We start from the raw sequence: 27,500 nt of genomic DNA on the forward strand, positions 1-27,500 counted from the left end.
AAGCTTTATGTATTCCTTTAGGGATGAAGAAAAAGGAATGAGAAAAAGTAAAGAAGAAAGGGAACTTAATAGACAAAAGCACTTGATACAGACACCTGCCTCAATTACCAGTATATGAAACCATTCTAATATTCACCTTCATACAAATGATTCCACAGACATCAGAGTTGGTCACTCCAATTGCTTTCATAACAAAGCTCCTGCTACATGCACCTTAGACTAGGAGCCATATGAGATGCCGTCTCATGAGGACCCCTGACAGATTTACAACAGAGAGAAGGTTGTGCTTATTGACTTGAGGGACAAAAAATACATATTTATGTTGCTGCACAACTGTTAATAAAAATATGATCAACTGCAGCTCAAGATTTACGCCATGTAGAAGATTCCAAGGGTGCAGTTTTACATGAAAAACTGTAGCAACATCTAAATTTAGGGATGTCTGATATCTTCTATCATACTGTACATTCCAGGCTTACAGTATGGCTGAACTCATTGAAGTCAAGATGCTATTTTCCTTGTTTAGACTCAATTAAAAAACATATTAAGCAAAATTTAAGGTTAGGGAAGGCACATTATTTCTCACAATTACTTAAAAACAACACCCACCCCTTTAATCAAGAAATGAGAGACCCTTCATGAATTTGAAGAAGGAACAGAAAAACAGTTTTGCGTCTAGGCTTACAGGAAGAGATCATGCATATGCTGTCAACGCATGTGATAAATGCTCAGTTCACACCTGCCAAACAGTGCTGGGCACTGTTAGGAGTTAAAATTATTCTGTGGTGAGCTGAGTGCTCACAGGGTTTGATTTACAGGATGCTCCCGACACTAAGAGAAGGAAAAGCCCAAGAGGGAGAACATCTCCTCTTCCTGTGGGGAGATGGGAAGGCAAGACAGAGGTGCTCATGGCAGGAAAGGCACCAAACTAATATAACAGGGCCTTGATCTCCCCCTCAGCTAGAAGGAAACAAACCATAGTAGACGTGCCAGAGCGACATGGCAGAAAGAGCTGGTGACATGGCAGAGGGTGCAGAGGGGACAACTGAAGCTAGAGAGAGCTCACAGACATAACTACCTTATGTCATGATAAACATGTTACCAAACACTTGCTCTGAGGCCAAAGCAAAATAACATCTCTCTCCAAAAATTCTTGCTCTATAATGGGATCTGTCTGAAGTGTTTGTAAAATAACACTGAAAATGCTTGGAAGTTTTTCTGCAACCAAATTGAAGCTTAGGGATTTAGAGTCATAGCCTATTAAAATTCTGTTTAGCGTGCACATTTTAACACAGGCGCTTCAATAAAAGGGGTTTCTGTATAATTACCTAATGACTTGCTATGTCAGTCATGATAGGTCCCACATTTGTGCCTCTCTCCTGAGAGTTAAACAGAAAATAAATACACAAGTTCTTCCCTGCTGCCTTTCCAATTTGGGCTGAAAGCAGTGAATAGTTTATGGATGTCTCTGATGCGATTTGTGCTGCTGAGAAATCAAATCCTATAAGGCATAAAAGTAGGCAAAAATATGTGCTTTTTTTCTTCTAATTGAATGAAAAAAATGTTCTTCCTGATGAGTGAGAATACACTGAACCTCACTTTCAATTTTAACACAATCCTCAGTCAGTCTACTTCCAAGTATTTTCATTGTAAGGGCTGAAAAGGGTCACAGATCTGCAGATGTTGGAATGTCATGCCTGAATACAGTTTGACTGAGCAATGAGATACTTTCCCGAGATGCATCCTGGTGTGAACAAGCGCCTCCAAAAAGCTCATAGCCATGTGAATGCCTGTTATTAAGACAGTAAGTTGGTCATGAAGTGCCCAATCAAAGACAGCCCAAATGAGGAGATATGACACCAGCAGTCCAGGACAGCAGTGCTCAAGCCAGCTAGGCCAGGAGGCATCCTAAAAGCTTTAGGAAGCCACACAGAGACAGAATCAGACTCAAGAGGGGATTCCTCTGGCTTCAGCATCTCGCAATACGTGCCAGATGCTGAAAGCAAACACCTTGGATGCTGCATCCACTGCAATGCTTGGAGATCCCCAACTAACTGGGACCTGGACCTCCTGCCAAGAGGTTGAGCTCAGCTCTCTGGGCCCCAGCTGTACCCCAAACACACAGTGCTGCACTGCTGGCTGGAGAGCTGCAGGCACTGCCAGGACTGTGAAGAGCAGTGCTCACAAGGTTTGCTGCTGTATGTCAGCCTATCCATCACACTGTTACTGCATGCAGCTGCCAGTTGCAACTAAGGCAGTAAGAGGAGGCTGTGTCAGCCAAGGGTCTGAAATACTGCTGGAGGTAGCAAAGGGGCTTTTTTCCTCACAACAAGAAACAATTTCTGCATGCAATCACAGTATTGTTTGAAAAATGTCTTAACATCAAGAGTCCCAGGTATAAGAGCAACTGGATTTGAGCGCTGCTCCCAGGAGCAGACTCCCAAAGAAGCAGCTTTACAACAAGGACTGGAGAACAACTCAGTTATCCAGATTTCCTCTCCCAACTTCATCCATGTACTTTCACACCAGTAACCGGGGGCCTGCTTTCAAAAGAGTTCATTCTCCCCTTAACCCACGCAAACAAAGCTCAGGTGCCCAGTGCCTGCTCCTGCTTCACACTGACAGCATCCCAAGATGTCTCTGCTGACATCTGGACTTAGCTACTATTGCACCGCAATATCAGAACACGAACAAACAAGTGACAAAGTAAAATAATTAATACAAATGTATAAGTGGAAACTTAGAGAAAGGTAGCATTCATGCAACTCTTCAGCCACAAACTATATGAAAAGCGTGCCCACAAAGCCTTAGAAAAACTGCAGCACAGAGCATAAAATAATATTCACTTTGTTTACCCAGCATTTCAGAGTTATCCAGGTACTGGGCCTGCTTCCCTTTTCATAAAAAGCACATTAACAGGGAAGCTCACTGCTATAGTGCTGCTGCAACACACGCGCTAATAGGGCTGTCCATCTTCCCCAGGAGCTCCTGCTTTGAAGGAAGCTACACAAAGTGCTTAGGGAATTTACCATTCAGAGGTTCCCTCAAGATCTGCATCCATCTTTCACTGATTAATAATGAAGCATTAATGAGATGGTTCTGTGTTTCCATGCTCCCACCAACTACACGTGCTCAAGCCAAGTGGTGGAGATAGTAATTCTTCTCTGGGAATATTGGTAAAACAAGGCCTGCATTTAGGGGATTCAGACTGGTAAAGACAGTTTCTTAAGCTGACATTTAAGAATCACTGACTTTCAAATACCACGTTAGCAATCAAGAAATCAACAGTGTTTAGAAGAAATGTAATTAGCTCAGCATGCTCTGCTTGAAACCAGTACTGTAGCTATCAGCTGCAACAAATGCTAAAATGCAGGATTTGTTTTTCCATTGAAATACATTACCATCTACTTTAATAAAGGCATGAGAGCTTGAGACATCAATATTTCTGAGAAACTGCTGGAGTGAGCATAGACTGGGGTGGATTTTTCTCCATTAGCTGAGCGGGTTCTGGGAAAGCAATCTGTCTTTCTTTCGCTTGGTTGGCACTAAACGCATTGCTGTGACATCGCGCAATACGACCAGGGAGAATGCGTGGTAGCTTATTATTAATATGTTTTCATTTCATTTATGTACAGAAGTTACTGAGATTGTGTTTTATACATAATTACATTACGCATTATCCAAACTGGCCTTCCTATCCGAGAATTAAGTGCAGAGGATGTCAAGATAACAGCCTCTGGAAGCCAGCGCTTCTGGGCACAGATGGCAGAGCTCATGTGGAGGGAGCAGAATAACTGGATGCACGGCTGTCAATATTTACTCAAACCCAAGCAATGCCGGTACAGCTTTAATTCAGCAGCTGCTTGGAAACTTATTTGAGTACATGGTGGTCTCAGACCACTGCAGAGTTGAGAGCTGCCACCCTTTCTGGATTCCTCAGTAAGGAAGACACAAATTAAATCCTAAACTGAACTATATACTCAAAGCTGAGTATATAAAGTAGGATGACAATTAGCTTCTGCTGTACATATTTTTCCAAGCGAAAGGAGACCTTAAGTTCTTAGCTGTCTATCACTTTAGCACTTTTCACAAGTACCATCAGTGCACTCAAATTTACAGAGTGAGCTGGAGCATGAAATCACACTTCCTTAATTTGCTCAGTGCAAGCCCCACGCTTCTCTCAGTATGGAACAAAAGGCAGCAACACCCTTCATGCCCCAGCTCTTTCCACTGTGCCAGGCACAGCCCCTGCCAAAGCCAGCACAGTGACCTGCAGAGGCATGGCACCATCCTACAGACAGCATGAGAAGTCTTCTGCAAACACACCCATCGGGACACAGGCTGACAGAGAGCTTTCTGGAATGGGCCAGGAGTCAGTACTGGGTGGGAGAAGAGTGACAGGGAGGGGAAATGTACATTTTAGGAGGAGGATGGCGGGGATAGAAGTTACAGGGTCACGGTGCTCTCAGACTGTGAGCCAGAGCTCCTCGGTGCCGTGGTCAGATAAATACTAATGCATTAGTTTTAAAACACTGCTCCGGAATGTCACCTTCATCTCCATTGATCTCTATTACCAAACAGGTCCTTCACTGTCACTTGTGACAAAAGGCATTAGTCAAGGAAAAGCTCTAAATAAACTCAGGGAAGCAAGTGCTTCTGTGAGCCACACGCAATAACTTTGCAGAGAGGCTCGGGAAAGTAGAGCAGAGGAAAAAAAGCAGCTATTACCACAACTAAAAACTGAAATGTTCTATTCTAAAATTGTCGAGCTTATAAAAAAATATTTGACTGGGGATTTTTGTTGTTTTTTTTCCCTCCTAGAGGAGGGTTGTTTTTGTCTGCATTAGAAAACAGCCTACTGAAAGACTTCTAGCAGACTGACTTTAAGCCCCACATGACACCAGGGTAGATGGCAACCAGATAGAACTGTATGGCTGGAATTTAGGCAGGATATCCTATGGGTTCATCAGGGGTCCCCACTGCCTACTACGGGAACACCTGAGCACTGCATGCCCCAACTCCTCTCCTGCTGCAAACTCAAACATCCCAGTGCATAACCAGAGCAGCACATTCCTGCCATGCCCATGGGCATGCACTGGGCAACGTCTTAGCACACACCACTCCAGTCTTAGGAGGTACAAAGTGAGAACTTCAGATTTACAAGAACAGCTGCCTAAGGAGAAATAAAATGGGGTGTTTTGGCTACAAAATGAGGTGGCTTAGCTACTGATTTGGAAAGCTGGTTGCAGGAATTGCCGTGATGAGTTTGGATGGGCACAGCCATGTAAGGGAAAGCCAGTTTGGAGATGCTCTTGTCATTGCTGACAGCTGTGGTGAGCTGAGAGCAGTGGCACCACTTTAACTACCACACACCCATGAACTGCTGCCATGCCCATTTGTCAGAGCTCCCGTATTTCGGAAGTGTCACCAGTGATGAGCCTCCAGGGAAATGATGTTTCTCTCTTCTTCTCTTAAATCTTAAACCAAAGGCAGACAAAGAGGCTGTAAATCTCCCTAATGGTTGCCCAGTCAGAAAGGTACCCCTGCAGCAGTGCTTGCAGAGCAGTTAGATGCAACCTTTCTCTTCTATACCAGAGCCCTGAGAGAGCTTTTCTCCACTGACACACCCTTTCTGGCACAAGAAAAGAAGCAGAGGCAAATGGGAGATGTGAGGAATGAGTGTGCGTGTGCTGGCTCCACAGCACCAAGGGCAGAGTAGAAGGGAAGCTCCAAGACCCTCTACGAGACCCCTATGCCCATGCCATGCAGGTTTTATACTTACCTCCCATGCCCTTATACCCTCCAGCATCAACGCTGAACTAAGTTTCTGCTTCTTGTTTTCCATAAATATTGCAGTGGAGAATTAGCTGAATTTAATTACAGTTATCATAAAATAGCAATAATTAATCAGATGCCAGTAGCAGCTGTATTTTGCTCTTCTGAAAGCCAGAAACTATTTAAAAACTATTTCATTACAAGCAGAAAACTATTGTAAAAGCAAAGCAAAAAGCATTCCATTTATAGAGCCACATTATCCCAGAGAACACAAACACTCTCCAAATAATAATCAAAAGCCCCTCTTAATAGCATGCTGTTGTGGTAAGAGCCTCTTAGGGGACAAAGTCTAGAGAGACATTCATCTGGACAGCACTAGATCTACAAGGCACAGAAAGGAAGAGAGCAACACAAAGCACATCGGTTTTCTCATCTATTTCAGCTGCTGACATGCACTTTCAGTAGAGAGGTCCATCTAATTACAGAATCATAACGTTCTCTAAATGTGCATAAATTGCTCTAATTCACACACAAGTTCCTCTTTTGCACTGCAAGGAGCATGTCAGTGCCATGAGGATCAAGCCCTTCATAGAACAAAACCAATTGGATTTGACACCCCCTACTCATGAGCTTTCCACTTGCCCTCCTCCCAGCACAGTGTGGGATCTCTCTGGGCTTGGGAGTGGAGGTGCAGAGGGTTCCCACCCCCAGCTCCCAAAGAGGGCAGAACATCTCACAGCTGTTCCAGCTGCAGGGGGTTGCACCAGGCAGCCACTTTCGTTGCCTGGTCCCTGCTAGACCATTGGGATCCTGCTCTGGTATGTTTGCCCACAGGGCTTTAGCGTGCATAAAAGTACAAATGTATTTGACCACTGAAGGAATTCCAATATTGACACTAAAAATTAAGATGCCACAAACTATGCACCATATGCAAGATCAGTTCTTTGTCACTGCTCACATGACTTATAGTTTATATCAGCCTGCAGCCTCCAAACCCTGCTGTGTAGCAGTTTTGTACAATTGTCACATCAGTTCCATGCAATCACCTGGAAAACTACATGGCAGGTAATGGGTAACACCCCTTTACATCTTCATAATGGCGAACAGCAAGTACTCCTCCCTGCACACAACCCAAAAGACCTCTTCTACATAACTCTGAGATAGCCTCATAGGTCCACTGGTCCACAGGCTGATGGGACCCGCCAGAGGACTTGCAGAAGTATTTTAACAACTAGTTTATTTCTCTCAAAGCTGAAATGTACTATAAAATGTGTCAAGGCAGGGTTGTGGTACTTTATGGATGCGCAGTTTGGGGCAGGATGCCAAGTTAAGATATGGCTTTGCATAACTCTTCAGTTGTAAAACAGTTTACACAGATTACTTTCTTAACACTGTCGATTTAACTCTCCTGCTGCATCTGAAACCACTTCTGCTCCTTTCTAGGGCTTCTCAAGAGAAGTACCCAAGTTGTAACATATTTCATAAGTGCAAAGATATTAAAACTTGAAGCATAAAGCCTCTTCCCATCCCTGATGAAGAAATTTCCTGTGATTTCTCACTACAGTGACAGCGAAGGAAGAAGAATTCTCATCAAAGTCAGGCAAATAACTCAGATGGAGCAATGTAAGCAATATAAACTCACTTTTTTAAGGTTTAAAATCATCCATTAGGAGGTCATCCAATATATTTGTTCCTCCAGGCCACATACTTGCATTAATAGTTTTCAGTCTCCAGCTCCTGACACACTGCAGTGAGCACTTTCCACCAGGAATTGCCTCCCTTTTTTTGACAAATGAGCCCACCTCTTCAATAGAAGCCTCAGACACAGTCCTGTCCTTCCAAAAAAACACTTGGTAGCTTCCCAGTTTTCAAGAGTCCTAAACTTCACAGACACTTGCCCAGAACTCATGGACTGATGAGTGGCAGCACTGAGGGGTGGGAGCAGGTTCTCAGGGTCACAGAATTGTGAAGGCTGGAAAACCACAAAGGTCATCCAGCTCAGCTGTCAAACCATCACCACCACGCCCACTGAAACACTTCTCTTGGTAACAAGGAGCTGGGTGCCAGGGCCAGTGGTAACGGGAGTGTGTGGTAACGGGTCACCGCCACACAGGGGAAGAGCAACACGAGACATCTCTGAATTTAAAAGAAATAAGAAAAGGGTATATTTACACATACGTTATTTGCTGCCTCCACGCTGTATCCCGTTTCTCATTTCCACCAGCAGTCCAATGCTTGAAGGCATCCCAGTTATGGCAGAGTCTTCAACCAGCGTCCAGGCCCGAGGTCCCAAGAGCCTGAAAAGTTGATGCAAGAATAAAGGGTGAGGGGGAGAACATTAAAGGAGGACTGCCCCCCAAATACCTTTGCCTTCTGGTACAAGTCCCACCACCTCCTGTTTTCCTTGGATGACCCCCCAGGCAAATTCTCACACGTAAAGGCCTATTTAGCAATAAGACAAATCACAATTGTCACTACAAAAAAACAAATCATCTGATTAGCTTTAAAGAACCCTTTTGAACTCTAAAAATAGCACCTATGTCTTTCAGAATGTCATTTTAAAACATCCCGTTTTAGGTAAACAGACAGAACAAGATATTGAACGGATGGCTGCTGACAGCTTAAAAAATTAAAACAAAGATCAAGCTTTGGTTTGGGAGCCTGCTGTGCATTGGAAACATTAACCTACTTCGCGTGAAGCTTGCTAACTGAGCAGAAGAGAAAACAAGTGGGGCAGGCTGAAGGGAGATGTGCAGCTCCTTGTTCTCATGCCTTCAGAGCTACAGGGACCAATCACAAAGAGAAGAACCCATCCAAAAACCTGACTGCCATCCAGCAGCTTAAAGCCTCTCAAAAAAGCCCAGTGGTGAGAATGAAGCTACTTAATGTTTTGATTTTTCCAATCTGTTTGGAAAAAAATAATAAGAAAAGTCTGGTTTTAATTATAATTAGTGGCCAGAAATTGAAAAAAATAAATAAAAAAGGTTTGTTTTGTAGTTGTTTTGTTTCCTTTTTTCCCTCTCAAGTGAATGTTGGCACTGGTGACTAAAAGCCTGCCTCAGGTTGTTTGTGAGGGTTCAGGCAGCTGCTTGTCTCTGTAATGGGATACCAGAAATTATGACTTATTGAAACATGTAATTCCTGCTAAGAACAGCACTGCCAACATTTCCATCACTTCTGCGGATAATTAATGTTTCCTGAGTAAAAGATGGGATAAGTGAGGATGGACCCCCGAAACACACTGAACATCTTTACCATGACAAAAGCAAAAGCACTGTACATTGGAAAACAGCTTTTAAGGCATCATTTTCCAGGTAAAATTACTTTCCTTCATGGATTATTATTTTTTTTTTTTTTCAGCTCTGCAATAAATGCTTCAGAAAAGGACTTTCCAACTGAGCATAAAGAATACTTACATCCCTCTTTGACACAAACCCACTGGCTTTTCACTTTCGATGCTCATTAACATACACCCTGTATTACAGAGATAGAAACTCACAGAGGATTCAGATACCTCCACCTAGGCCACCTTTCTTTCTCCCAGAGTAGGTTCTGACCTAAAGAAAGCTTACTAATCAGAATTTTATAGAGGATGAATTTCAGAGACTTCCTTCTGGACAAGCATCTCACACTGCATAGAGCAGCAAGCCCAGCCAGGCTCCCTGTCTCCAGAAGGTTGATGCTGTTTGTGATGGATGCAGACTGTACCATGAGCTGACCAGCAGCTGTATCTCAGGCTGCTGCTTTCAGACAGGTCAGAATTCACACCAGGAAAGACACACTCTTTTGATATTTCTATTTCAGAAAATAGAGATCTTCACAGAACCAAAATGAAAATGAAAACCTGACTGCTTTCACCAAACATCTCTGAAGCTCTGGAAGCGTTTGCTTTCCATTTGGAGCACTGCTCCAATATAAATCATAGAATCGTTTGAAGACAACTCTTAAAGGCTATCTGCACCACCTCCCCTGCAATGAACAGGGACACCTACAGCTCCAATGGGTGCTCAGTGCCCCATCCAGCCTAACTTGGAGTGTCTCCGTGGATAGGGCACCCACCAACTCTGTAGACAAGCTGTGCCAGTGCTTCACTAACCTTACATGATTTTTCTTTTTCCTTATATTCAATCCTCCCCTCTTTTAATTTGAAACCATTTCCCCTTGTCCTAGGCAGATGACGGTTTAATAACCCACTCAAGTTAAAGCAAATCTACAAGGGTTTCCTTGTTGGTAGCCCTTGAATCATCAGTTTATTTTTATCCCTTGCTGCCAAAGCCAGCTTTTCCCACTGAACACCACAATCCTCAATAAAGCTCATGGTTTCCTACAAGTGAATAATTATGAATAAGTGACCTTTTTTTCCTGTCTTGCAAAGTGACTGAGATATCACCAGTGTTTTCAGATCAGCTACTGAGCAGCTGCCTTTCAGGATGGAGGCTTTTGTCCTGCTCTGCACAGGGCACAGCTCACTAAAACCTTAATCAGAGAAGGCCATTTCTAAGGGTGGGAGTCCTACTGAGTGCTGAGTGGGCAACACCGTAATAGTAAACAATCCAGAATAATGGGGTTCGTAATATGCCTCATCCAATAATATGGGAAATTCATCAAAGAGGAAAGCTCAACTTCCCCCAGGAACTAAATTTCTTTCCACTTGAAGTTTCCATCATTAATTGCAACCTTAGGGGTAAATGCCTCCTGACTCCTGGCAGAGCAGTGCAGGCACCAAAAGCAGATCTGAGCAGACATTCCAAACACCAGAGGGTTTATTTTTCCCTTTGAAGAAAGGGACCTGTCTTCCAAATCAGGAAGTCTTGGGGGAGGGGCGAGGGAGGGATACCAAGTTGTTGGGCTTCTTTTAAAAATGATGTTTTCAAAAAAGAAAAAAAGAAATAAAAAAGAAAAAATTAAAAATAAGGAAGGAGGAGACAGAGATGCTTTTTGAAACATCTAAAGGAAAGTTGTTTCAAACACCACTGAATAAGAAGCAAACAAACAGACAGGGAGTGATAAGGACAAAAAGCTCTGGTTTTGTTCGGTTGCTGTATGAGGATGTAATGACTCTGCTGTATGTGGGCAGAACAACAGGACAGGGAGAAGCACAACAGATAAATCCCACACCTTCCCTCCATGCCATGGGGGGGATGCTGCAGTCAGCCTCTCAGTGTGATGCGCTGCCTGCTCTGGCTGCTGGGGGAAGGCCCAGAGCAGCACTGCCAGTGCTGGGGTGTGAGTGGACACCCTGTAGTTAATTAATTAATTACCCAGCTGGGCTTTATTCCCTACCAAGAATTATGCCAAAATGTCTGGGCTCATTTGAAGAGATGGAAGGGCTCCATTGAAGGCAGCTCTGCTACTAAACAGCTGTTGATTAACTATCATAAAAAAGAAAAAAAAAACAACCCAACACTAGAAATCAATCAGAAGCTAAGTTCAAAATATGTTTCTAACAGCAAAACCAAAACAATTCATTTTCCAGGCAGACTGAATTCTATTTCCTGTCCTTACATCAATGTGAATGACATGGCCTTAGTCTGAACTGATATCTGACTGTCTAGGTGTAGGGCCATTCAAACACCTAAGTCCACAAAGACCCCCAAACAGGAAGAAAGAGGCTGACCGTGCCCCTGAGCTCTGCAGCACACCCAGGGCCAACTCCTGGTTTCATACAGGTTCAGCAGCCCATTATGACCCAAACTTGCCTCTGTCCAACCCCATAGCAGGGTGCACAGAGGGTAGGTTTGCAGCCTTGGGGTTCAGGGGCCATAGGCGGGCCCAGTGACCCAGCCTCAACCCAGGAGCTCCACTGTGATCTCTCACCAGTAGTTTAAAAGATGATAACTTCCAGCCTAGTCAAGAAAGAACTTGAGTTCAAAACACGCAGAGTTTAGGTTCACCCTCTGAGGGTATTCAGCTCTGTTATTTTTATCCCTATGGCCTCAAAAATGAGCCCTTGCTCATACCAAGCCTTGCACAGATGATTCACATGGGATCAGGAACGAAGCCAACAGCTTCTCTCCAAGCAGCAAACTACAGCGGTTTGCAGTTCACCCCCAGATGCTGTTTTCCTGGCCAGAGCCAACAAGTGAGAAGTGGCTGCACTGAGCCAAGGCATCCACCAACTCCTGGATCTGCTCCCAGTAGCTCAGCACCCATCACCAGCCCTGCTGTGGGGTACCAGGTAAGCGGGAGCTATGCAGAGATGCAAGAAATGGGCTTCCTTCCCTGAGTATGGGGAAGGAATGTGCTGCTTTTGTGCACCGATTATGACTTGGGAAAGCCAGAGGACGCTGTTAATGAGGGGAGCAAGGGGATTGCTTTCATTCTTTGTGATCTTTATTTAATGACTTCACTTCAGAGCAGTGGAAGATGGGGTAGATTGGGAAGAAAACTGTTGCTCTGGAGGACTTAATTAGATCAGTGAAGATGGTCCAAGTGTTTGGACACACAGAATGGGAAATTAAACAAAACCAACCAAACAAAAAAAACCAGAAGCTATTACAATATTTTCCTTATCAAATTATCCCTGAAGTCAACAAATTCTCACTCTTTGAAACCTGACCAGCTCAGTTAAACATACAGCTTCTTACCAGATATAGCACTCCATAAATGTACAAATACTGTAATACCAAAAGCTGCTATTTGAGCCTCAATTCCTTTGATTTCTCTACCTCCCACTGAAAAAAAGTCACAGTAAGACTCATGGTTGTGTTCCACCTTGTGCACACGTATCAGGCAAAGGAATAAAACAAAAATGGGGGTAGGGAGCTTGTTTATTACTAACCTTAAGTTCTAGCTTCCTTTTCCAAAAGGAGATGGTCACCATAGTTCAGATATATGCCTATACTTGTGGTCACAGCTGAAAAGGTGGGCAGAGGCAGGATTTGCTTTCACAGAATCGCAGCAGTTGGAAAAGACCTCAAAGATCATCAAGTCCAGCCCCCACCCATCCCCACCATGCCCACTAACCACATTCCTCAGTACCACATCTCCACGTTTCTTGAACACACCCAGACAGTGACTGCACCACCTCCCTGGGCAGCCTGCGCCAATACATTTCCTCTCCAACCTGTACCTCCCCTGATGCAACTCAAGGCCATTCCCTCCCATCCTATCACTTTGTACACTGTGATGCTGCTAGATAACAGTCAATGACACAGTCACATTACTCAAATACTTTAACTTCTAACATGCTTTCAAAATCACTTAGATGCTACAAAAACTCCTGACTTTAAATGGAGATAGGTGGAAAAAGTGGTTTCTTGTGACGGAGCGTTTTGTTATCGTGAGTTGGGTTTATTTTGCTCAATTGACTTACTGTTTTTGAGAAGAGGTTTTTTTTTTTAGTAGGTAGGTTTCACTTGTTTGGGGTTTTTTTCCTCCAAAAAAATCCCTCAACAGCAGGCAGAAAATGACCAGCTGAGCTGTCAAGTCCCTGTTGCAACACATTTATTGATCATTCCACTGAACACACGTTTTGTTTTGATTCAAGCCCATGCTGGGCTGTACAGTGCTATTCCCTTCCCTGTACCAGTTTTGGAGGCAGGGCCACATGGGCCAGACAGACCACAGTCCCTGGGCAGCAACATCAATACTGCTGCTGCTTGAGCAGCACTGAGCCAGCCCTGAAATAAAGGAGCTGGGGTTGGGGTCTGGCACTGCTTACTTCCAGCCCCACTGCCAGAGCCCCATTTCCCATCACCATCCAGCTGCCTGCTGTTGCTGAAGCTGAGCTGTCCTTCTCCCTGTTGTACTTCTTAAAGTGTTTTTAGCAGCAAAGCACATTCTGCTCCAGGCATGGTTATTAAGGTATGAATAGAATGGGAGCATTTGATTTTGTCATTAACCATACTGCTTATGTGTTGATGGAGGGAAATAAATAATGTACAAGCATCACCAAATCATATGCTATTGATAAACAACATTTCATTCCCTCTTTTCAAAGGATGTTTGTTTCAAGCCTGCATCTTCACACATTTATGACTATTTCTGCTTAAGGAAGCGAAGGACAAATTCTGGCAGAATGAGTGTTAGAAATCCACAGGGGTAGTAACAAATAATAAATTACGTGGTTGAAGGGGATTAGTTGAACTCTTCACCTTCTTCAGAGCATGGGAGATCCTATTTCTTCACCACTGGAGTATAGCTCTATTACACTCATCTAAGTACAACTAAAACGCTGTTCTTCTGCATGGGATTTCCTACTCATTTCTCTTCTGGATGTTAATGGACATGGAGTCCCCTCTGAATGAATCTTCCTACCTGAATAACTTGCACAGCACTGAAACAGTTGAGCAACATAAATATACAGCTCTACTAGTCTTGAGAAATACATTTTGCTCCTGAACCTCAAATGGATTTCAAGTCATCTTTCAGTCAACTGCTGTTGGCAGAGATATGGACATACTCTGTTGTATTGAGGACCAGAGGGTACTGTACCCTGACAGTAGGGAAATCCTGCAACTGAGATAGCAAAGGGTACAATCAGGAGACAGGAAATACCCACGTCGTGCTAAATCAACTGATTATGAATGGGCTTATTACTATGAGAAACAAATTAATTAGCAATAGAAATGCCTGAAATGCAGCAGGGTGTTATACTGAGCTAGAAAGGTCTTCCACTGGTAACAGCAGGTAATAGAAAAGTTACGTAATGGTAGAAGGAACACAGACTATTGTCATGGCTAGTCTCTGGCAATATGATTATATATCAGAATCTTAGTCAGATTCTTTTCCCAACAGAATTGAGATTAGAAAAGCATGGTTTCTCAGCATTTTCAGGCTTGATCTACCACACTATCAAGAAGCCAAGCTTCCAAGCTGAGGGGAAAGAAAGGCTGGCTCCTTCCTTACTGGCCCATGGCGATAGCAGCAGCCGGTGGCACCTCACCATACCCAGCTCTTGCAGCAGTGAATGTGATGTGTCAGTTCTGGGCACTGCACAGCCCACAGCCCTGCTCGCAGCCCCAGCTGCTCCGCAGAGCACCAAGGTCACAACCAGCAACACCCGCTCCCAGGTCATGCCGTGCTGAAAGCCTCCCTCCGGCACGATATGCGTTTCACACCTAGCTGCTCCTTTTGTCAAGCTGTCATATTTAATTAAAATGCTGACAGCCTTTAAGGATCTCTGCAATGTGCAAAAAATGCATAAGATCCGCACTTCACACTTCTACCAGCGATTATTCTTTTCCTACAGTAATTTAATTTGCTTCCTCTAGTTCTTCAGGGGCTGGGGACTGAGGTTTTTAAACTGTGATTTCCTCTTGCCGTTCTGCCCAGGAAAGGCAGAACATGTATATTCTATTGCTGCCATGAACTGGGCAGAGAGTTGTCATGATGTTCTCCACCGAGATGGTCCCCACTCTGCCTCCATTTCTTCAGTTCCCTTACTCAATATGGCTTGAATACACTAGAATGATCCCATGGTAAACGGAAACTAAATTGACACCAACCATAGACCCAGAAATAGTGCTATTTTAGTCCAGATCATTAATTTTTAAACAAATCAGTACAAAAAAAGCTAGGTTAGAGGGGAGCTCAGGAGCCTCTGTGTAAGTGGAAGGGAGGGGCAGGCCAGGCTGGCCCCCTCATCCACCTTCACCACCTTCAAGTAAGACAAGTAATGTCTGTGGTGGCCCTATTTGGAGCCTTGTCTGCTTCACCCTGTTAAAATCAGGTACAAGCAATTGCTAAAGATACTCAAGGGAGACACTTAAAAGTGCCCAGAATATTCAAAAATATTGCCTTTTAGCAATTCATCTTTATAAAGAATGCTTTTGGGAAGTGAATTGGTAGAAAATGGATTTTGCTTTGCAAATGTAATGATGCATACCCTGATTAGCTGTGCATTCATCTAGCTGCAGCAGAAGAACAATGTCATATTACACATCCTAGCAAACACAACTCATCAGTATAGATTAAGAAGCGAGATATCCACAAAGGGCACTTTTTCCAATCCATCTGTATAGGTACAAAGAAGAACAATACAAGACACTGAGGACATAAAGAGCAGCATGGTTTCCTAATGAACACTCTAATGTACAATTTCTGTATAAATTACTCATTCTGATTTAAGCACTCAGCTGTAATAAATAGTTGCGCTATAAATGCAGCTAACATCTATACATTAATGCAGTCAGAAAGGAAAACAGAACTGGCGAGAAGGTCTAAAACTCAGGAGGACATACGTCTGAAATTACTTATACATGTATTAATTTAGGATATTAACAAATTCTCAGTATTTTAAGTGGACTGAAAATTATGTAGTACAAACAAAGATCGTTAAAGCTGCCAGACACTGGCACTGATTTTAAAGGTCATGCTTTTATGAAGCTGTACATGCAAAAGCCTGCACAAAGATATTCATATTTCTGAAAGAGAAGCTAACGGGAGGTCACTAATAAGGTCTTCTTTGGGACTTAAACGAACACACTTTAAAAATGAGGACAAAGATAAAAAACAAGGACAAAGCAATAAGCATAAGACCAGTCTGCTTGGAAATAACTTCTTATTGGAAATGTATCAGGTAAGTTGTACCTGCAAAGTAAGTACTCCTGAAAGGGATGCTGAGTGTCTCCAAGACCCACCTGCACCCAGAGAGTTACCAGGATGCATGGTGCACTACCCAGCAGCAGACCTACCTGAAGTTAGCTGAGGAATTACAGCCAAACGCATGTTAGTCCCTCTTAACCCCCATTCAAGAGAAACAGAAATTGTTTCATTCTGAAAACACAGCCTATAGCCCCTTTGGATCTATGACGGCCCAGATCCAGCTCTTGCTAATGGCTCAAATTAATTGTGTCATAGCTTAAGTTCTACATATGTCAGGAATTATTAAAAATGAAGCTGCTGGGGCCCCAGGTGACTTGTCAAGCTCCAGGATGCTTGGTGCATGGTGACCAAGGTTTATCCAAACATCATCCAAGTACCTCTTTGCAGCTTCTCAGTGGAAATAGCTCACTCATTAAGGTTGACCCAAGCTAAGGACTTGTAGATTCAGGAACCTGCAGCTCATGCTGGAGGCTCAATGAAGTGTTTCATATTTCCCAAAAGGACAGTATTTTCCAGATCTCCCATTTCAGACTGCTACAGAGCTGGTGCCCATTCTCTATTGAAAGAAGCTGGAAAATTTGGCCACTCTTAAAGGCAGCTGAAGAGCCCAAGGTCCAGGTGCACTGCCTGGCTTGCTGTGCTTGTCACATCTGTTCCCTTATTTACCAAGAGGAACCAGGTACTGAAAAGCAGGTTGCTCTCAGTGCTACCAGCTTTCTGGCTGTCATTATAGGACTGCCTGCAAGGTGCCAGAACTGCTGTGACAGTCGCTGGCAAGTGGAACTGAGCCACTGTAGGCAAATAGCCTTGCACACATCTTCCCTCCATGCCAGCCAGCAGGCCCTGGGGCAGAGATCTCCAACCCAGCTCACTGCAAGCAGAAACCTCAAACAAGTGAATTGTGCAGGTATCATCTTCTTTGGACTTTTTAGAGGAATGTTACTCCAGCACTTATGTGTAAGAGACTTGTGGGCAATGTGCTGGCCAGATTTAAGAAGTCTTTCCCACTTTTTTTTTGTTTACTAAAGAAAAAGGTGTCTTAAAGCAGTCAAGTAGTTGACAACACACAGGGCTATACTTTGGCAAGACATGAGCATATGTTCTTAACTGTGGTCACCCAAAAAAACACAAAGGTATGGTTTCCTGTCCTCCTTTCCCCTCAGCACACTGATACTGACTGCTCCCAACATCAACCAAGAAGTTGGGAATCACACCCAACATGTCAGAAGAAACTGAAAGCATTTCCCACCCAGCCTATGCCAGTTTGACACACACACACACACACACACACACACCCCTACACATGTTGCTCCTGTTGTTGATCCTGGCTTCATTACCATTAGCACATCTCTGCCCTGTTCTCTCTGTTCTCCTGTCCCACGCTGCAGGTCCTTCTTAAATCTCTCACAACCCCATCAAGCATCACAGTATTTATCCATACACAATAATGCAGGAATACATCTCAGTGCCTGGAATAGGCTCTTTACTTTTCTCTTGTTTATTAGTCTACTTGAGATGCTCTATGAGAACACATTGGTGCTGCTGAGGTTAATGATTGACTGACTCACAGCAAGGGAGCACCCAGGCAGATGACCCTTAACAGTGGATGCACTGAAGGTTGCCATGAGCTCTCAGGGCATGGTTGGGCATAACACAACACAGCAAGAGAGCTGGCAGCCTTTGGGCTGCCCCCAGATGAAAGGCAGAGGTGGGTGGGTGCAGGGATGTCCCAGAACACAGCCCACTACCACCAGCCCTCCTAGCACACGGGGCCACAACAGCCCCAGGGTGAAGCGATAGCACTTTTGCTGGGGGTGCTAGGGAATGGCGTACTTTCTTTCCTTTGCACTTTACAGCAGAGGTGTATGCTGAGGCTAAGAGGAGCTAGCACCACAGAAACAAAACCATTCCCTAAAGCAGATTTGTGCAATTAGAAGCACGTGGGAATTACCTGCTCTCATTCTCACCGCTCAGTAAACAGGCTGCCTACAGCAGCACCTTCGCACCAGACTGTTACTGCAGCTGCTAGGAGCATCCTAGCAGGTTGCAGAGGGCTCAGAGGAATGGAGCTGTGCAAGCAGCAGGTGGCTGTCCCAGCCTCAGCCTCCTGCCTTAGCTGGGGAGCCAAGGGAAAGATTCCCACAGCTGAGGGATGAGTTTTGACTTCAAAGTCAACAGGACGCTCTATTCACTGCAGGGATTTCATTTCACAATGTGACAACACCTAAAAAAGGAGCTTTGGTGGTCTCAGCTTCCTTGTTCCGGAACACAACAGAAGCACAAGCTGATGCTGCACAAGCTAAGAAAGTGCCCCAAACTCATCCTATCTCCATGGTAATTCACTTCTTTTAGCTGAAATCACAGCTCTGAGACACAGATTCAAAACATATCTGCCAACTGCAAGAGCCCTTGGAGCGCTGGGATATTTAATGAAAGAAGAGAAGCTTGGGGCTGTTTTGCAAGAAGGAGCCAAAAGTGTTTTGTTGGGCCCTGCCCCAGAAATTCCCATGACCACTGCTGGTAGATGCTGCCATTACACACGTGTCATTCAGTATTCCAGCAATTATACAAGTGATGAAACGCAGGAATTCAGGCACAGCCTTTCCTGCTGGCAAACTATTATAGGAGCTTTCAGAGCTGACACATTTCCTGGGTTAGATGGCAGAGAGCATCACACTGCCAGCAAGTGCATACCAGCATCATTACAAGGGGCTCGTTACATCACCAAATCACAGCAACTTCTTGATGGTGGAAAAAAACCACAACAAACACTACTATCAAAACCAACACACTTTGACTTCTCTATGTCCCCTGAAAGCACTGCTGTTCACTGTAGGGTGTTTTCAGCTTTCTCTGCCCTCTAGACTGAGCTCTTGATGCAGATGGGACACCCAGCATAGCCCCCTGTACTGATCTCAACTATGTGTCCATTTAGGCAACAGATCAAATTTAATTTGTTTGCTATACCAGTTTGACAACGGTTACCCTGGACTCGCTTTGTGTAATTAATTTCTACACTTTCTGCACTTTGCAAGTTAAATTTTTCCATAACAGTGTAACTGGTTATACACAGACCGTGCATAAAATAGCATCATTTTGCATAGCATATATAGAGCATTATTGTGACCTTCATTTATATGAAGTCAGATGCACTGTTCTTATTATGCACAGAATTTCTCTCAATGTATTTATCTGGGAGATATATCAGTCTCACCTTCATTCTACTTATAGCCCAGAGACAAGAGTGAAGCTGTGACAAAAGCGATGCCCTAATCCCATTTTAGGCTTTAAGCACCGCCAGCCTCTGCCTACTGAAATGGGACAAGCATTCCCCTCTTGCATCTCCATACCCAGATACAAAGAGGAAGCAGCGTTTGCTTCAAGGACAGAAAAGGGAATGAAATCAGGAGTTTATTTAATCTGCATCCATACACTGTGTTAAGACAGTCTGTGCTTGAAAGGGAATAATTAACGATAATTAATTTCTGCTGTAGATCATTAGCACTTTACAACCCCTATGAGCAAATGAGAAGAAAGCCATGGTTCACCACAGTACTAAAAACAGCTCTAACTGAATCTCTTACACTTAATTCTTTCCAAAGGGCAGGAAAGTGGTGCAAAACTTATTCTTTAACTCCATGCCCCCTGACAAATGGGGCTTCCCGGCCCTGACCTGTGACACTTCTTGGAGCTGGCCATAACACAAGCTGACAAGGCAAACCAAAATGTCATCTGTAGTACATTTAATAATTAGTGAAAAGATAGCAGCAGCTAGAAACAAGGTTTTTGAACAACATGGGCTGATATTTTTGCAAGCGCTTTTAGCTAAGTATGTATACATCAAGGGTCTAATAGACCCTTTATATTAGAAATATAATCTCCTCCTGCAGTGCTCAGGTTTTAGCTGCAGGTAGAACATATTCATTCATTAACACCCCATCTCCACCTAGGAAATGTAATCTGAACTGCAGCAATTGCAAAACAGCAAAAAGCAGGTCTTAGGATCTGGAAGTCCACATTAAAACATCGTGGTTCTTTTACTCTAGAATGAAAGGGTCACTGCAGTACTTTGTTATTATTTATGCATATTTACATAAGCTCAATATTGATAAGTGGACTGCTGGCATAACTGATTATTTATGGATGTGATCTGCAATCTGAGACCTTTCTGGCTGAATTCCCAGCCTCTGCATGGAATTCTGAGACCCAAAGAAAAAATAAAATCATTTAATCTACTTCGTGTTTCCTGTCTGAAGCAAGGATGAGAAAATAATGAAGATAACGCCTCTTTAGAATTTCTTCTCCTTATAGATTTACATATAATAACAGTAGCCCTTTGAGAAGGCAGCATTTTTACAGCATAAATTTGTGCTGAACTAGCAGCACTGGGGGCCCCAAGGATAACGCTGTAATATAAATGTTAATTAATTTATATTTAACTGCAAAAATTGCACTATAAATACACTCTGAGCAGTAGTCAATGGGAGATCATGCTATGAATCCCCAAACCAGATGCGTATTGGCAAATGTGAACAGAAATATACATGCTTCTAGAAACACAAGAGCCTAATTTATACAAAGAGAATTCCTTACTAAAAGTCGTAAGTATGACCAGGAAGTCAATACCTTTCTTTTAGGATGTGCTGAAACTGGGGCTTTTGACTCTGTCAGCACTTCTGAAGAAGTGTCATCGCATATTAGCAAAGTGTTTTACTGTTGGCAAATGTGTGTATTTTGCTGCAAAAAAGTTCCATGCGAGAAGCGTCACTCATCCCTCTGCCTCCAAGAGTTTCCCACTTGCAGCCTGTTAGATGCATATCCTACACACTGCCCTCCTACAAGAGGTGCCTGCTAATGGGTCACGGTTATGGCAGAGGATGACAAAAATCAGTTATCCCAAATGAGGTATTTCACTGTTTGACAGCATCTCATCCTTCTGCAAGTAGTTCTCTCCAAATGCTTTTGAATTCCGTGTCCCAGTTTGCGTCCAACTGGCAGCTCACCTTCAATACTCAGGGACTCGTTGACTGCGGTGCAGCTACTGATCCAGCAGCCTGCACAGCATCAAACATCTGAAATAACACTATGTGTATTAATTACTTTACAAAACAACATGAACCGAAATTGATTTTATAGTTTTGGAGTCAGATTGTTCGCATTACTTTGTCATGACGTTCATTGATTTCAGAGCACTGCAGACAGATTTACTTGGCAAGGAGTAACTCGTCATCCAGTGTCCGTGGCTAATGGGCACTCCCAAAGTCTTTGCTAACCCCCCTGTTTACACTGGCTTCAAACAACTGCTACATATTAATCATTTTGAATATGATTAAAGATTTTAGAAGAAAAAAATGAAAGAATTTTTGGTTGTGTTGTGCTGCCTCCTCTCACCTGTGTAAGTTACCAGGTAGCAATACAAAACAGTAGCTGGCAACAGATGTGCCTGAGCGCAGCACATCACAGCCCAGCTGTACTGACTGACAGCAGATCAGAGCAGCAACATTTCGATCCAAACCAATTGCATTTGAGGATCAAAATGAAAAAAGTGTAAAAAAACAAGTTAAAATGCCTCATTTCTCATCTCTCGTACTTCATCCTGGTGTAAATTAAGCAACTCTTACTGTGTTTTATCAGATTCACAGCACTGCAATTACTAGTAACAGCATTGTTATTGTAAAATTTTAGTATATCCTAAATAACCTTCTTGTTTTCTGCATGTACTAATTCTAAAACTCTAACTCATTTAAATATATAAATAACAGCAGAAAGCAATCAAGATTCCTTCACTACATACCTCTCACAGGGTATGTTTCTCATACATATGTATTATGACCAAAAGACACATTCTGCATACTGACAGGAGCTCTTGTTCTGCTCGTGCTCTCGCTCGCTGTGACAGGTCAGCTTCTTTTAATACCAAATACTCAACTCAGCACTTGTTTATAAACAAATAGATAAATAAAAATCCTGCTCTCTTTGGTAAAGTTCACTTTCTTTATCTAAACAATGAATAGCAAAATACCTCAATCCCTCCCTAATATATATATATATATATATAGATATAGATATCTATCTATATCTCAATACCTAATGGAAAATAAACATGATTTTCCCTCCTTTATCCTCTTTATCTGCCATTAAATTACTTTCATACATCTAGCACCATACTCCACTAAGTTCCATCACAAGAGAGAAATCAAGATGAATCACGGTGGAGGGAATCTGAGAAAGGCAGAGACAAATGCAGGGCAGCTAAATGATTTCCCCTCAGGACACGGAGCGGTAATTCAGAATTAAAGCACTTTTTCACCTGCAGCTGGAATATGTCGTTTTCTGATTTGCAGTTGAAAACAAAAATTATACTCAGAGGAAGTTGTTACAGGAAGTTTTGCTGTTTCCAGTTGTCACCATTATCAGTGAGTTACACACCAGCTGAGAAGCATTTCTAACAGCTGAAGAGTATGCATAAACTTCAAGTATTTTTGGAAAAGAAACTGAAATTGCATAATGAGTTGTTTATTACAAACCTGACTTCTAGCAAACACACAATGCAAGATACACACACTAGACTCAAATATATCCACACACATGAAAGAGGATATCGTTCTCCCCACCATCGCAATAGCCCCCAAATAAATATATTTCAACAAACATTACAAGATCTCATCTCTCTACATCACCGAAATCAAAACTCCCCATTTCAGCCAGAGCATTTGGTACTTGTGGATGCTGAAGTCTTCTACATGCCCACCCCCCAGAGAAGCTACTGATGGAATGCTCTGACAAAGGTACTCGTGTATGCATATATATATTTATACATATACACAATGTGGTTACGATCCTACTTATATATTCCCAATCAAAGCAGTATTTAACGCTATCACACCAAGCAAAACAGCTTCAACAGATGAAACTGGGAAGACTTTGGAGCAGCACCAACAGGAGGACTCTGGAGGTCGGTCTCCTTTCTCACACAAACCACTGCACTGTGCTTCACTGTGTAGAGGACTTGGCCTCATAAGCATGGCTTTAGACTTCTCAGGGTTGGACCTGAAGCTGCTTAGCTTGTGGGCTGTTACAAACAGTCCTTGAAGCAAAGCTCTAATTAACCAGGGAGTTTTGCTCACATGGACATCAATACAATTTAAAGTAGTCCACATTTCACTGCAGAAGAACAAATTAAGGCTTCATCACTTAAAGAAGACATGATACATGCAACTTCTCCCTGCGGATCGAATCCTTAGAGAAATGCTCCAGTGTGAGTGAGGGGGACAAAGCAGGAGGAAACGAAGGATGAGGTTTGTCTTTAAGAAAGCCCAAGTATGGTCTCTGCCCATGACACCATCAGGGGGTTCCATGCCACTTCCCCCATCCCTCATTCCCATAAAGACGCTAGTTAAAAGAGTCTGGATAGCATTTCCATCCACTACTTAAACAAACCCGAAATATTCTAGAGGATGAAGCCAAGACAAAACCACACATATGCAACAAATAAAACAGCCATTGTCTAGATACAAGTAGCACCCTCATTATTGACCTTCAAAAAAGTAGGGAAGAAAGGCAAGGAGGTGAAAATTAATAACCCTTCAAGTAGACAGCAGAGAGCTGTCATAAGTTGTACAATCCAGGCATTTTTATCCACTCCCCCCCCCCATCCTCCAAGAAGACATAATTAATTTACAGTCATTTTAACCTGCAAACGACACTTGTGCAGCTGGAGGACTGACAATCAGTTTCCCATGCTAGCAGCAGGGTGTAAAAGCCTAAGTGCCGCAGCATTCGTGTGTATGCATTGAAAAATGTAATTGATGGGGCCTCCTACCTTGTTAAGTACAGTGGCAGTAGCTGTAACTACATGCAGGCAGGAGGCAGACATGCTGCTCTTTAGCAGGGAGAATCAGAGGTAAATAATAAATTAAACAATTCCTTAAAGTCCTATCTTGAAGAATGGTTAACATTATTTTCTTTGTATTTTGACTTGCAGAGTGTGGCAGTGCACATGCACAATCCAGCTGGCTGTACCTAACTTTACCCTGTGTTTTAGACAGCAGTAAGTTCAGGCCACGATGCACACAACCTCTGCCAATGCCTCCATAAACAACATCAGTAAATAACAGATCAGTGAAAAGAAAGGAGTAGAGCTGTAGTTTAACCTGGCAGGCGGCTCAGAACCAATGCAGTCATTTGCTCACTCCACCATTCCCAGATGGATGGGGGAGAGATTCAGAGGAAAAAAAAAAAAAAAAAAAAGCAGATCTAAGATAAGTTAAAACTATTTGCTAAGATGGAGAAAAGGAAATGGATATTAGTTATGACCATACATACAGATATATATATATAAATGTATATAATAAGTGATGTATGCATGTATATATCAAGTGATGCACAAGGAATTGCTCAGCATCCCCAGACTGATGCCCAGCTAGCCCTCCAAGCAGCAGAAGAGAGAAAGCTGAGCTCCCACCTCTGTCAAAACTTCTTTCACATGATATCATATAGCACGGGGTATCCCTTTGGCCAGTTTCAGTCAGCTGTCCTGATTGTTCTCTCCCAGCTCTTTGGGTCCTTCACTGGGAACAGCCTTGGCTCTGTACAACACTGCTTAGCAGCAACAGTCAGTGTGTTAGCAACATTGCTTCTTCCTAGAACTAAAGCATAGCATCACAGCAGAAACTCTGAAGAAAACTATTCCATCCCAGCTGAAACTAAGACAAATAGGAACTGTAGATGTGTGTGAATATTTGTGTAATAATTCAAGGAATCATTGATGACAAGGTCATCATTCAAATAAAAAGAAGTCAGCTTAAAAGATTGTTGGTACCAGGCAGCATTTTCAACACCTAGAATACCCTGAAGACAGACTGAGCTTAAAAACTACTCCAACTGTGGAGCATTTGCAATGAGATGATGCCAGCAGCCTGAAAGCCTCTCCACCTTGCAGAATTCACTCTTGTGCACAGCTCTCTTTATGCTGTTTCTGCAAAAGCATGGCCCTTCCTGCTGCACCTTTTACCAATCTCACCTATGGACAGGGACTGGCAGGGGAAGACTTCCACCCTGCTCCTCTGTACACAGGATGTGCTCTCTTAAAATATGTTATGAAAGATTTTAGATGCATGGATCTCAGTGTGCTGCAAGAAGGGGGCATACACAGCATGAGTAATCTGACAGAAAAACAGCCTAAAAGATGATACATTTCATGCCACTGATTTGAAGTGGTGGAAAAATGAAATGAATGGTAATCAGCACGTTATCTCCAACCTTGGGTACCGAAAAGCTCTCTTGGTTATAAAATGTTGTCTTAGTCAGAAGTTCATTATATCTCTTGTGCAGCCTAACAAACGTGAGCCTGTTTTCCAGAGGTGGGAGCCTTCCTCTTTTGTGGGAGCAGTGGATACCCTCGGGGCACTGAGTCATTGGATACTGTACCACACAGCTAAAAATAGGGAATCATGTCAAAGCAGATTTATAAGAGATTGCTTTCTGTGCGCAGACAGACTGATTCCAGATTTACATCTGATCTATGCTCAACTGCATAGAAGTGTTTCCTCTAGAACACCCTCAGAAGTCATAAAAGGAGTCCAGTGTAACACAGCTTTAGTTGTACACAAGTAACTGTCCCGTCACTGCTCACAAAAGATAAATAAAAAATAATAATTAAAAAGGCAGAAAGAAAGGAGAGCTGAATGAATAAGCAATAAGGACCCATAAATATTTTCAATCCTGAACGCTTTAAAAATGAGTATCAATTTAATCAAGGTCAAAGTCACAACACATTTGCTTTGGTCTCAGTGTTTTGTTGTTTGTTTTGTCAATCAACTTCACCTAATCACCCAGCTTTTCTTCACAGTTTAACTTACAGTCTATTTCAACTCTTCCCTTGATGGATCTACAACAAGCTCCTTGCATGCCTTTCATTAGCTACCCATCCCAAGTGCAGAAGACACAACAGAACGTAGGAGATAAAAGTTATATTGGTCTGACCAAATTACTCGTGAGCAGTGAACTCATGAATAAGTTATGAAAGTCATTACTACAAGTGCCAATAAAACCTCTTTATATGACATTGTCATATATTCTACATATGCGACCTATTTTACAGGAAGGAAAAAGCTCTACATAAGACAATTTTTAGAGAGCCTTTATTTTTTTTTTATTGGGGCCATTTCTTCTAGCCTTCCAACTGCAAACCAGGCTTTAATTAAAATAAGCCATTGCTCTACTGCGCTCAGGGGTACCGAACATTTGAAACATCTCAAGCTTACTGCTGTAGCTTTTACTTCGTCAGAACTCATGGCCCCCCACAACTTGATGACAGTGCTGTCCCAGTGCAAAATTATAGCCTTCCCACTCCCAAAAGGTCACCAAATACTGTCTATTTTGAACATATAATAACTATAGACTCCTAAGGGGGAGGATGTCAAGGTTATTGGCTTGAATGCATTATTGTTAATCAGACTCAATCAGAAGAATATCAACATTCTGAACATACATCCATTCCCAAGAAACTGAGTTATGAGAGTTATCAATAAGGAAGGTATCAATTTCTGTTAACTTTTAACTTACCCCACACTTATAAGTCAAAAAAGAGGGAAAAGGGAAAAGAGGATGAATGTGTACATCTTATTACTAAAAATCTACTTCCAGTTATACAAACTGTAATAGTGGGGATGTTTCAAGACACAGGAATCTGCCCAACACTTTCTAAGAGTTAAATTCTTGCTGGTATTTTTCCTGCCTTAAAATGTCAAGCAAAGGCTCCAATCCCCAGGAGCTGATAATTGGCATTGTTTTCAGGAGAGCTGCAGGCACACAGGGTGAGATTCATTCATCTAAATATAAGTTTCTCCCACTTAATGGCTTGTCTATGTACTTTTATTCCCTTCCCAGGCTACAAAAAAAAAAAAAAAAAAAAGAACGAACTCAATCAGCACCCAATATAGAACAGCTTGAAGTAAACAGTTTGAGCTCTGGAAGTGCTTCCTTTCCCACTGGCAAGATGCTCTCTCTGGGCTCTCTGCTTGCCTGTAGGTGTTTGCAGGCAATGTGAATCCAGCCCACAGAGCCCAGTGCTGACTGCCAGCTCCTTCACTGGTTCACACCATACGTAGCCACTTGCACGCAAAATTAGTCAAACACCTTTTTAACATGGTAATGTTTTTCAACATTCATATTCT

At 42.8% G+C, this 27,500-nt stretch overlaps 1 long non-coding RNA gene across 1 annotated transcript in view; it reads right to left on the bottom strand.

Moving 5' to 3' along the window:
- Positions 1 to 27,500, bottom strand: part of LOC107315542 — a 67,311-nt gene that overhangs the window by 20,860 nt on the left and 18,951 nt on the right. The window contains exon 2 of the long non-coding RNA XR_004307683.1: positions 7,954 to 8,072. This is a non-coding gene — a long non-coding RNA (uncharacterized LOC107315542). The remainder of the gene's footprint in view (positions 1 to 7,953; positions 8,073 to 27,500) is intronic.

The sequence above is a fragment of the Coturnix japonica genome, chromosome 6 (assembly GCF_001577835.2).
Source record: "Coturnix japonica isolate 7356 chromosome 6, Coturnix japonica 2.1, whole genome shotgun sequence".
In the NCBI taxonomy this organism is placed as follows: Eukaryota; Metazoa; Chordata; class Aves; order Galliformes; family Phasianidae; genus Coturnix; species Coturnix japonica.